Source organism: Rhinopithecus bieti, unplaced genomic scaffold (genome assembly GCF_001698545.2).
Source record: "Rhinopithecus bieti isolate Rb0 unplaced genomic scaffold, ASM169854v2 scaffold_1295, whole genome shotgun sequence".
NCBI lineage: Eukaryota > Metazoa > Chordata > Mammalia > Primates > Cercopithecidae > Rhinopithecus > Rhinopithecus bieti.
In genome coordinates, this window is record NW_016803880.1 from 7,758,067 (window position 1) to 7,771,802 (window position 13,736).

The window sequence follows — 13,736 nt, forward strand, 5'->3', positions numbered from 1 at the left end:
TTTTTAAAATTCAAGATATAGATGTTCACAAGTCTTATTAGTTATGAGTTTGCATTATTCTCTTAAAAATCACAGTATTCATTAGAATCTCAATGAATCATCGTCACTCCTTGAGTCTTCAATATATCAGCAGAAAAGATATTTAAGCCTTTATCTGGTCTGCCAGACATGATAGACAGCTGCTTTATAAATCTTACATAGATCAATAATAAGGAATTACGAAGAGTTTTCTTTTTCCACAAGAAGTAAAATCAGAACACATTTTCTTAAAGTGACATTATCATACTGAATAGCTATAAAAAACACAGTGTTAAAATCACATTTTTATCATTTAATGGAGTTTGATCACAAGGGGTTGGAAGAAGCTTCATAAACTTCAGTAATTTAGTAGAATAAACAGGCAAAATGTTATTTCTCTTGAAATATTTTTTAGAACAGAAATGAGTTGAGAAGTATTACAGAAAAATGATGCAGAATTTTCTAAAATGAAGAAATGGCCCACTGCTCAAATAATTTAATGTTATTTTAAATTTGACTAATTAATACATTAAAAATTCACTCATAAGATAGCTGTCATATAACAATATTTTTTAATCCAAGTGCTGTTTGTGAAAATAAAATAAGTAGCTGTAATCATTTTTATTTTTATACTTGATATCTTAGCAGTTATTATGTTGATAAAATTAATACAAATTTGGCAAATGCCACGTATTAAAAAACCTTCATGTTTTATGTATTTTCTGTATATTATGCATTTAAAATAAATTTTGTTGACATGCTTGAAAATTTTGAAATATGTTTGTTTTCCACTGTGATTTTGCGACTCATATATATCTAGAGCTGTTTTACTTGGTGAGCAGAGTAGTTTTAATAGTAAGAAATACCTTCGTATAAATTATTTACTCTTTAATTCTCCACTGTTTAATCCTTATTGTTGTCTTCATCTATATACACACAGATTTACAAAATGTACATGAACCCTGAGGCACATTAGTTGTGACCATAATTCTGATATCAGAATTGCCACATTTGTTTCATTTAAAACATGGGTTAATTATCTTTCTGTTTCAAGAACAGAGAAATGAGCATGTTAAAGACTTTGCTAAAACAAACTAATGTGGATACGATATATAATAAAAACTTGTAGCAAATGATGTTGTTAGTAACTTAGCATATATTTTCTGAAATATACTTAGGTGACAGTCTAGTCTTAAATGTAAGAATATCCCATTAAATGAGAGAAATTATGTTCCAGGGCTCAATGATACTATATTCAATTAAATAAAGAAAAAAAATCAGTGAAAGGCAAATAAGTGAAAACTGGTTTGTACTGTGATAAACACTGTAGTGGATATATACTAGGATATATACTGTAGTGGACGCATATACTGATGTGTGTGTGTGTGAGACAGAGAGTGAGAGGTGGAAGAATGCTCTGTGTATGAACATGTGAGAGGCTGTTAATCAGCATGGTCTGCCTTTGTAAATTATATTATAGCTGAGGCTAAAAAGTTGATAATTAGTCAACTAAAAGAAGACCCAGGAAAATGGGGCTTGAGAGGGTCAAAAAATTGCAATTTCAAGGTCATGAGACAAAGAAAAATCCCACAGAACCAAAAACAAAGAGAATCAAATAAAAAAAATGAAAGAAAGAAACACAGTATTGTGAAGTTAGCTTAGAGAAGTAGGCAGGGTAATGTATGACTGTTGAATGTCCAAAGAAGTTTGGAACTTAATTGCTGAGCAAAGAAAAACCATTGTGTATATGTGGCTGAATATACATAACATAAATTAACCATTTTAACCATTACAATTGTATAATAAAGTATAATCTCATATAATTTTGGAATATATATTGTTAACATTTATGTAAATATAATTTAAATAAATTTAAACACTTTATATTTGATGATGTTTTTTATATTTTTAATATACCAAATAAGCTTGATATGTCTCTCTTGGACTTCAGGCAACCCATATCCAGAATTTAGGTTGAGGTCAAAAAAACTGAAATTAGAACTTGAAAGTTTGCTTTTGGAAAGTTTGTCAATGTTTTTCAAATATCACACTTGATATCACAAAATAGAATCACAGGTCACTATAAAATAGTCTTTCATTTGACCAAAATGATAATTTAAATATTTAAAAATAATGAAAACCTTTCTTTTGGATAAAATACAGTTTCTCAAACAATATGACTTAGTAGAGACAGTGCAAGCCTGGTGCGGTGGCTTACACCTGTAATCCCAACACTTTGGGAGGCTGAGGTGGGTGGATCACGAGGTCAGGAGTTGGAGACCAGACTGGCCAACATGATGAGGACCAGTCACTACTAAAAATACAAAAATTAGCTGGGCGTGGTGGCAGGAGCCTGTAATCCCAGCTATTTGGAGGCTGAGGCAGGAGAATCACTTGAACTCAGGAGGCGGAGGTTGCAGTGAGCCGAGATCGTGGCATTGCATGCCAGCCTGGGTGACAGGGTGGGACTCCCACCAACTGCCAAAAAAAAAAAAAAAAAAGGAAAGCATAATGCCAACTAAATCTATCTCATTCCCCTTTCTTTTATTTTGCAATTTATTTAAAAGGTAAATAAAATTTTCAAAATTACTTTTATTAATGTTATATAAAAACGTTTGTTTAAAAGGGAAAACAAAATTTTACTTTGTAAGTTGTATTATTGATGTTAAAGTTAATTTTATTACAACTTTATAAACAAATATATTTAATTTTAATATATTTGACCATAAGTTAAAATTTTTGAAAAGGATTTATAATTTTTTATGAAGGAGCATATTAATGCTCCAAGAAAACAGTATTTTTTTCTGACACAGGGGCCTGATGCCCTGATGCTGGCCTTGCATTAGTGTAATTTTGATATCAATATTTGGCTTATAGAAAAACTATGAATTAATTTTATCCCTCAAAATCAGACCTCAAAATCTCACATACCCACCTCTTCTGAAGTAGTGCTTGGGCATAGAGTGATTGAACAGTTTTAATTTCTGGCCCCGTGTCTCACAAAAGCAGCTCATTTTTATTATCACCTTCTCCTAGGTCTGCAGATGAGGCTTTGACTGATGTCAGTGTCTAAGAATTAGCACGATTTGATGACTTTTTCAGACCCAGGAGTCAAACCCCATAATTTATTAGCACAAGGATTAGTTAACAGCACATTTATACTGCAGAGAGTCCTATCATTCTCTCTACCATGCCACAAATTAAAACACTGTGATTTGGTGTCTAGTAGTTATTGCTTATAGCACTTTAAACCATTATATTAAAGTGGTTAGGTTACCCCGTGCATATATCTAATTGCTGGCATTCTAGAGACAGAACTGTGACCAAAAGCATCAAAAATGTGATAGGTTCCATGTTAAACACAGGAAACTAAGACAATTTTTCCCCCTATCATTACAAAACAATGGTAAATGCCAATATCAGTTCTGGAACTCGAGTATGAGGATAAATAATCCCCTGTTATTTAAATACTATGTAACAAAACAGGGACAACATAAGCACAAATGCACAGTGATTATTTATTTCCTATTTAAATGAGTATCATTACATATTTTAAGATTAATTTTAGATAGAGTACTGACAACTGATCAGGTATCTTTTACCACTAAAATCTTTAAAGCAGTGCAATGCTTGTACATATTTTGTTTCTAAATATACACATGAAGGCCAAACAGTGATAAAGGCTTGGGATTAAAAGTTACCAGAAAGCCTCATATTTTATTTTATTATTATTTAATCCAAGTGAATGTCACTTAATTTTAATAGTGGTAAACACATCTGAAGTAATTTGAGAGAAATTAAAGTGAATATAATATTTAAAAACAAGGCCAATTTATTCTGAACTTTAAAATTTTGTGTCCATATTATAAATTTGCTTCATCACCTGAAGGAAGAGCTCTGAAACCAACACAAAGTACTGATTGAATTGAATTACTTAGGAAATAAACATTATCTAAATGTTGTTATTTTTACTTACTTTTAAATTTAATTTTATTTATTTTTGAGACAGGGTCTCACTCTGTTGCCCAGTCTGGAATGCAGTGATATGATCTCAGCTCACTGCAACCTCTGCCTCCTGGGGTCAGGTGATCCTCCTGCTGCAGAACCCAAGTAGCTGGGAATAAAGGAGTGCACCATCACACCCAGCTAATTGTTGTATTTTTGTAGAGATGGGATTCACCATGTTATTCAGGCTGGTCTGGAACTCCTGAGCTCAAGTGGTCCACCCACCTCGGCCTCTCAAACTACTAAGATTACAGGCATGCGTCACCACGTCCAACCTACATTTTAAAATAATAAAATAATATATTATTTCTGTTTAGAATTTATAAGAATAAATCCTTTTTGCTCCCAGGAACTTTAAAGTTCTAGCTCTTTAGATTATTAGAGGTAAGCAAAACCAATCCAATTTCAAATGACTGGTGTGGTCTATCATTTTTTTGGAGTCTTGACAAAGGTAACTTAGGAATTTTAAATAAATAGAGTTAATGATGAATTGTTGAAAATGCTTAGGAAATAAAATGACTGTAGAACCAAATACAAGCCTTCCTTTAGAAACTAAATCAATCATTTTACATATATATATGTAAAACACACATGTAAAACCATTGATTTACACAAACACACACATACACACACACACGTAAAACCCAAAGTAAAACAAACAGTAAATAAATGAAAATTAAAAACAAGTGTATATGTGTGTTATGCATATTTTGTTCTTTATATATAAATTAATGTCTTTAAGTCCAACACCACTATATATTTTGTGCAATTAAGAAATGTTCTTTAAGCACATAACCAGTTTTTAAACACAAGTTACTATTTATGCAGAATAGCAAATATAGTGTGAAACCAAGCAATGTAAGTATTTATGTGAAATTTGCCTCCATGCTAAATCTGACTTCATGCTTAACTATATTAAAAAGAAATTTCCAGACAGCCAATGTATTTTTGTAACATTTTATATTTTATCTTTATTAAGACTAAAAGATTTAACTATAAGCAATGTTAATTATCCAAATTTCTTCAATTTTTATCAGATCTTGAACAATATTTTATTATTTAACCTTTTATAATTTCTTGTTTTCTCTGTATGGATATGACGATAGACACATAGAGAAACAGGGAAAGACTACATATTACTTACACAGATGATCTATGACATAATTGCACTTTCTATTTTGTCTTATTGAAAAAATAACTAGTCATTTTATTTTAAGACAAAAAATGTACCATAGTCCAAATTTGAATTAACCTCTAGAAAATTTCTGAATTTTAATAAGAACACATCTTCGTTGACATGCTTTTATACAGAATTATGTATTAATTATAATTTTATTATTAGTAACCTTAAATTTGAGTGAAAACTAGGATGCAAATATCCTAAAGTATCTATCAGATATTACTATTTAATAGATGAGAACACTGTACAATTTTTAAAAACATGTTTTCTCCAAAATTCTTTCTTAATTGGAAATGACACAGACATTCAAAAGTGAATCCTTTGTAAGAAAAATATTATATTTATTATGTGCATACATATATACATGTATAGCTATGTATATGTGTATATATGTGTTTGTATATCTATATGTGTGTGAACACATATAGATATGTGTGTATAACTGGAAGTAACATAAGGTATCCAATGGCTTTTTCTGGGCACTCAGCGAAAGAGCCAGTGGAATGAAAATCTCTACTTCCACAAATTTGATGTAGATGGATTTGGGGGAAACTGGGGTCCCCAACACAGCTTTGAGAGAAAAATCCGTTAATACCAACCCAATATTTGCTGAAGGGTTTGGTATTCACTTGGAAATGTAAAAATAGGCACTGCTGCAGAGTCCTGACCTCAGCAATCCTGAGGGAGCAGAAGATAATTCGGGTGGATTCTATTTCCACTTGTAATGAGGTTTGTGCTGAAAGGGTTTCCAGGTCAACCCGGCGCTCTTTTCCTGGGTCCAGGAAACGTTGCTCCATGTGTGGTGAGAGGAGCCTCTCAATACGTTCTTCATAGCCAACGGCATAAAGTCCTGGGCTTTTAGGAATACTTCCAGGCAAAAAATATTTCAACTGTACCGATTCCAGAATCTCTGCCTGATGTTTCTCTTCTGTGCTTCTTCTGAAGACTCTTGTTTAATTTATAATTATTTATTTATTTATTATTTAGAGATGGAGTCTTGCTCTTGTCACCCAGGCTGGAGTGCAATGGCACGATCTCGGCTCCCTGCAACCTCCACCTCAGCCTCCCAAGTAGCTGGGATTATAGGCACCCGCCACCACGCCAGGCTAATTTTTGTGTTTTTCTTTTTTAGTAGAGATGGGGGGGTTTCACCATGTTGGCCAGGCTGGTCTCGAACTCCTGAGCTCCGGTGATCCACCCGTTTCGACCTCCCACAGTGCTGGGATTACGGGCGTGAGCCACCATGCCCGGCCGCTTAATTTTTAAATTTCTCTTTGTGATATATATTTCATCCAATTCCTGATTTGTCGGATAGCCATGGAGATCCTGACTGTGGGTTCCCTGTACTCCTGGGATCAGTCCTCCATAGTGCCGCCATCTGACTCCAGCTCCTGATACAAGCTACTGCTGTTAAGTACAGGCTGGCAGGGCTGAGCACCCCATCCTCCCTGACCAAACACCTATTCCATCTGTTCTACTGTGTAACTGCGCTTTCTTTTCCCAATGCCATGTTCTTTCAGCCAACTGTAACACCTGCAAATGGTCAAAGTAAGTAAACCCGATGCTGGGTTGTATAAGCAGAGGAGTCATACGGAAGCTATGAAGGTGGCTCTTCCTCTCTATTCAGCACCGGTGAGGCCACAGCTGGAGCACTGCATTCAGTTCTGGACATCGAACCAGCTCGATTCACTCCCAGCACTGGGACAGGTCCACTCGTAGCCCAGCTTGGCCAGAGCCCGGCACACACGCTCCTACATAGCTGGCTCGGGGGTTCTTGATGCCAACCACCATACCAGCTCCCTCCAGCTGCTAGTACCACGCCTCCACCAATCGCTCATTGCCCCACACTGCGCTGAGCGCCTTCCTCTCCGCTGGCGTCCACGACGCGCTCCGGCAGGCGGCAGCCGCACCATTGCTGCCACCACGGGAGAAGGAGACAGCCTCGTCTGGCTAAATTTTATATAAAGTTAATGCTGGTCTTATAAAAACAGTTGAGTGGTGTCCTCTACATTTTTTTTTTTTCTCCTAAAATGTTCGTGTATTCTTGATGTTACTTTTTTTTCCATGTGTGAAAAAATCAATTGTAACTAGGATTTAAATTTTCTAAGATTTTTGATGTCCTGTAATCTGCTTTATGTTTGTTTTGTATTCGTTTTCTTTGCAGCTATTGCATTACTATTCTTTTCCAAGTTCAGTAAGTTTCAATTCATGTTTTTAAGAATTTAATATATCTATGTTGTCACAGTTTTTGGCATAAAATTGTTTATAGTAGTCATTATTGTATTATTTAGGTTAGCAGATCTGCTGAGATGTTCCTTTCTAATTCCTGAGCCTGGTGATTTTTTTTTTCTGTTTACTTTTTAAAATTAATTTTGATAAGGGGTTATTAATTTTTCGATTGAGCCCAATTTTTCACCATTATGTAATCCTGTCTTGTTTGTCCTGCTCTCTTATTTGTAGTTTCTTATTTCCTACTCTTATTACATGTGATTTGCTGGACTTGCTCTAGGTTTTGAGATAAGAGTCTTAAGAGTATTGACACATAAATTTATTTGGGAAATGCCCTTTTGTTATGAATTTACTCTAACATCTGCTTTAGCTTTATCTTATTGTATTTTATACATTGTGTGTGTGTGTGTATATATGTGCATGTGTGTGTGTTGTGTATATATTTGGGACTTAAACACCAGAAACTTCTTTTTTTTTTTTTTTTTTTTTTTGAGGCAGAGTCTCGCTCTGTCGCCCAGGCTGGAATGCAGTGGCCGGATCTCAGCTCACTGCAAGCTCCGCCTCCCGGGTTCAGGCCATTCTCCTGCCTCAGCCTCCTGAGTAGCTGGGACTACAGGCGCCCGCCACCGCGCCCAGCTAATTTTTTGTATTTTAGTAGAGACGGGGTTTCACTGTGGTCTCGATCTCCTGACCTTGTGATCCGCCCGCCTCGGCCTCCCAAAGTGCTGGGATTACAGGCGTGAGCCACCGCGCCCGGCCCAGAAACTTATTTTCTTACACTTCTGCTGACTAGAAACCCAAGGTCAAGGTGCCAGCGCAGTTGGTTTCCTCTGAGAGCCTTATAAGGGATGAATCTGTTCCCGGCCTATCTCCTTGGCTTACACACGGCTGCCTGCTTGGTACCTCTACCCATGGTGGCATGGTGGTTGCTCTGTGAATACCTGGCCCTGTTGTCTTTCTCTCTCTTCTTATAAAGACATCCGTCATATTGGATTAGAGCTTGGCCTTGTTGGCCTCATTTTAACTGAATCGCCTCTTTGAAGGCCCTATCTCCTTCCTCAATAAAAGCCCTCTACTGAGACAAATTGTGCTTCCTCAGTCCCTTGCATAAGCACAGGCTTAGGAAGACCCCAAGGAAAAGGTACCTATTTTAACTCATCTTTCAGAGTACCTCTTCTCTGAGTCCTTAACATTTCTAGTTTGTGAACCTTATAAAGCTATTCATTGTTTGAAAACATATTATATTTCTCATTATTTATGAAGTTCTTCTGATAGTTACTGCTGAATAATGTTCTACTCTGAACTATTGTATCTTAATTTAAAAGCAGTTTTAATTCATAAAACTGGAAGCAGTAGTCTTACATACGTAGTGTTTATAATTTAAAACAAAAGAATGAATAAAATAAGAATTCTATATTAACACAAATATATACAAGAAAATTAAATAACCTAAAATCCGTATGAGGCATTTTGAAGTCAGTGATCAAACTATGAATTCTATTATCAGTTTTCTATTTTAGTGTAGATAAAATTTTATAATATTAAATAAACTTAGAATATCAGAATTCCATGCAAAGTTTATATAATTGGATGAAGCTATGAAAGATTCAGTCTACCTGGCAAACTATCTAAAGTGGTAGTTCTCATTCCTATCTCAAGTCAACTGCAGATTCTATTTTATGGGTTTTACTGCAACTCAAATCCTGCACAAAGTCCTAATTGAAAAGAATTCGAGAGTCTGGATTTAGGTTCCTCTAGACAATATGACACATCCCCAAACCATATTGTACAACTTGGTACAAATTGCAGTTTACTCAAGAGAGACTTAAAATCATGATGAATGACAGGATTTGTTAGAATAAGTTACATCTGACTTTGAAAGTGATTTCTACTCCACATTGAGATGCCGTAAAATTGAGTCATATGAACTAACTCAAATCTGGCAGGGAAGAATTCAGAAATCAGGAGACATTCTTTGTCATGAGAGCCTACTTTGAAACTTAAATAATAACAAATGCAAAATACACTTTTGAACACTGGATTTTCAAAAATTATTTTGATTCATAAGAAAAGAAAAGATTCTGGATCTATCCTGTAAAAAAGAAATGGAGAAGGCACTGACTCACAACAACTTTTTAAAAATAGGTGAAATTCTGTTCTTGTTTTTTAAAGGGTAAATGGGACCTAATTGCATAACTTATTTGATTTGATTAAAATACATGAAGACTTAAGACGGGTAATAAACTAACATTAATTCATATGGCCCATAGCCATGAATTGTACACTGTTTGGTGGCAAGAACCATGCCTTTCCTGTGTTTTGTTGCCCATGCCAGACACATGATAGAAATTACTAATAAATTCAGATTTAATCAATATATATTAAGTAGACAATTAAACAAATATTTAATTCTTTTACTTACTCAATAAACCTAGTGTAAATATTGTAATTCCAAAATAAGAAAGAATACATATATAGTAATGTAACAAATTGTGCCATGTTTTATATATATATAAATATATATATATTATAATATATATATTTTTTTTTCTTTTTTTTTTTTTTTTTTTTTTGAGACGAAGGTCTCGCTCTGTCGGCCCAGGCCTGAGTGCAGTGGCCGGGATCTCAGCTCACTGCAAGCCCTCCGCCTCCCGGGGTTTACGCCATTCTCCTGCCTTCAGCCCTCCTGGAGCTAGCCTGGCGACTACAGGGCGCCCGCCACCTCGGGGCCCGGCTTAGTTTTTTGTATTTTTAGTAGAGGACGGGGTTCACCGTGTTAGCCAGGATGGTCTCGAACTCCTGGCACCTCGTGATCCACCCGCTTCTCGGGGCCCTCCCAAAGTGCTGGGATTACAGGCTTGAGCCACCGCGCCCGGCCTGTGCCATGTTATATATTAAGTAAGGGTCGCAACTAGGTTTCTAGTTAATTTCATCTGTTCTTCAGCATCTGCTCTTTATGTTATAGTTCAAAGTCTCCAGCGGTATTCATCTCTTCCTTCATTTGGTTCTTTGTGAAACACTCTTTAAAAGCATCTTTAGGAAAATATCTCAGTAGGAAAATATAGCTGCTGACACTTGCCAGTATTAGAACTTGTGTGTGTGTGTGTGTGTGTGTGTGTGTATGTGTGTGTGTATTTAAGTGTGATTCTTGATGGATTATACACTTTTATGATATTTCTTCCTATCTATGGTGATCTCAAATGAATATATTTATGTTTCCATTCTCATTTTATTCTCGACTCTATATATGATGTTTCCTAGTGCTAGTCCTAGACTGTACATATGATCTCTGTTTCTGCTTACCTGGATAATTAATACATAAGTATCACTTGTTAATTTTAAACTTGGAGACATCACTTATATTCTTCATGAAATTTTAGTTCTACAACTTGGAACTTACGTATACTTGAGTATGTGTGTATTGCACTTAGGTGTTTAAGTATGAATACATATACATATGAATATATACTAATCCTTACATTTGTATTAATCTTAAATGAAAATAAACTTTGGAACTCTGAAGTAATAGTACAGTATTCTCAGGGTTTTGTTTTCAATCATGTCCAATAAGTGAGGGAGAAGAAAAGGTAAAATCAGTTAGGTAAACAGTTATGTCTGGTCCTCCGAGAAGCAGCCTGCTTGAAAAAATCACAGCAACAAGCAAAAATAGAGCAGCCTGGGAAAAACTCAGGCTGCACCTGCACAGATAAGCAGGCAGGGTCCAGTACAGAAGCCTTTTGTTCTTTGCATGATTGGTAGGCTCCCAGGAAAAAGTTTCCTCCCTTTTCAGACATGTACATGGTGGCCTCCGTGGGAACTTGCACAAGGAGGACGGAGTTTACCTAAAACAATCCCACAGTTATACAAATAAGAGAAGCAGCACTTTGTGCTTGCCTAGAGACAACTCACAACTACATAGACAAGGAGTTGTGCAGATGTCTTTTCACATAAGTTGCTCAAACAGCTACAGAGAAAAGAGGGGTTTCTTATAAAAGCTTTTGAATTCAGCTGTAACAGTGGAAACCCACTCAGGCTCCCCTCTCTGCTGTTGAGAGCTTTCTTCTTTTGCTTATTAAACTTTCTCTCCAATCTCACCCTTTGTGTCCATGCTCCTTAATTCTCTTGGTCATGAGACGATGAGTTCAGATAACACCTTAGACGAGACTAGTGACCCTGACCTATTTCATAAGTATCTGAAAAAAATAACAATTGAATATATTTAAAGGGAAACAAACGTCCCCAAAAGTATTTTTAAAAGGCTACCCTTAACTTATTGGTCATGTTCGTCATAAAAAATGAATTCCCCTGAGGCAAAAATAAAGCGGAACACTTAGGATAATTCCAGGAATACAATACGTATTTGAGTTTATTTTATTTTCTCGATATTTTTTCCCAATTCTGTGACAAAATAATTGTAGCTACAGAATAGGAATGCAGGCTCTAAGAAATTAGAATATGAAGGCAAATATTTTAATTTTAAGTGTTGAAAATTATAAAGAAGAAAATATGCTAATAATTGAGAGAGAGTAAGAATTTTAATATTGGTAAAGAGCTATCAGCAAGTATAAAACGGGTATAACAGTCATCTATTATTGTATAACCAACTGCCACAAAACAAAAACATTTATTGTGTTTTGCATACTTATGGGCAAGGACTTCAGTTAGGAATTGCCTGGGAGATTCTTTAGTTAAAGATTGCCTGTAGGTTCTAAAACCATGTCACCCAACTACGAGGCACTTTGACAGGTTTGACTGGAGTCTGCGAGGCTCCTCTCCATGTCATGTAATTTCGAGAATTCTCCATGTGATCTTCCCAACAAGGCAGTTGAACTTACATGGTTTCTCACAGCTCCAAAAAGTTTATTTGTCTTGTTTAGATGTTCACACAGTAGCTTCCAGTGTTCAGGTGACCCAGCCTTGGAATTTCTGGAATTTACTTCAACTGTTTATGACGCACTAAGGCCAGCATAGAATAATGGGCAAGAGAATTAGACCTCACCTCTCATTGATAATTAGGAAGTAATTCATGCCAAGAGTCCACCACAAAGTGCATGAAGTCGTCATTGTTAATGAATGATACTTGATTTATCCTGCTGATACTAACATGAGAAGACTTATACCAATGTCAAATAATTCCAAAGGTCCTTTGTCTTTATTCATGGCTTGGAAGCCAAATACCTGAACATAACCAAATAATACAGAGGAGAAATAAAGATAGTAAATACAGAGAAAAATGCAACTACATTTATACTAAGAAGAAAGCAAAATTATTCTGAGGTGCACTCAATGTAAGAATATACTCAGGGATTTTATAAGTGAAAAAGAATGATTTCAAATGCATAGTAGCATAACATTACTGATTGGAGTTCTAATTAAATGGAAGCCACACAATGCTTTTGTAAGTTCAAGGCAACTATGGCTTCTGATGCAAGTATTATATATGACATATAAAGCTATATTTTTAGGTAAAATAAAAAATTTCAATGCTCAGGGATCAATTACTATTAAAATATTATCCCTCATGCATATATTTAAATAATATGTGCTACACCTGAACATTAATACATATGTTCTTTTAGTCTATTATGTTTATTAACATAAGAAATTATGTAGTATATTTTATAAGTTATTTCCATAGATCATTTCCATAGATCATTTCCATTTTCCACTCTTGCAAAGTGAAGTACTCACAAGTAAAAATGCTAAGAAATATTATTTTAAAATTTTCAGAACCAAAGTATTTCAGTAAAACAAATGGAATAGGTGAAAAAATTCAACTGACCAAAATTAGTTCTGTTATGATTAATTAATTCTTCTCAGTTATTGCTTTATTACTAAGCATTCTAATGTATATTGTTTTCATTTTGAAAATGCAAGTTTTTTTATGATGGTAAGAAGTTATTTTGGGTTGGAGGCAGAGAAAGCTGACAGAATAAAATAATAGAGTAAAACAGATTCTTTGTAGATTCTTCTACAAAGCCTGCATATGACTTTGCAATTTGGGAAAAATTAGTGCTTGTGCTGACAAATTTATTTTGTTATTTAATTATCAGATATAAAATGAACATTTAAAACTATTTAGAAAATATTTTCCTATAAACATAACAAAATTTTAGTTCTTTTCATGTGAGAATTTTAAATAACAGATTACTGATCCAGTAATATCCAATGGTTGTTCAATGAGATAATAGAATTAGATCAGTACTATAATATATAATTGGTAAACAGAAGTACAATTAAATTAACTGTAAGTATTTCCATTATGTCCTATTGATATTCTGATGTTTCGATTTGGAAGTCATTG

The 13,736-nt window shown here is 34.8% G+C and overlaps 1 pseudogene; it reads right to left on the minus strand.

Annotated features, from left to right (window-relative positions):
- Window positions 1-216: 216 nt before the first annotated feature.
- Window positions 217-10,786, minus strand: LOC108517905 (myb/SANT-like DNA-binding domain-containing protein 2; annotated as a pseudogene).
- Window positions 10,787-13,736: the final 2,950 nt, after the last annotated feature.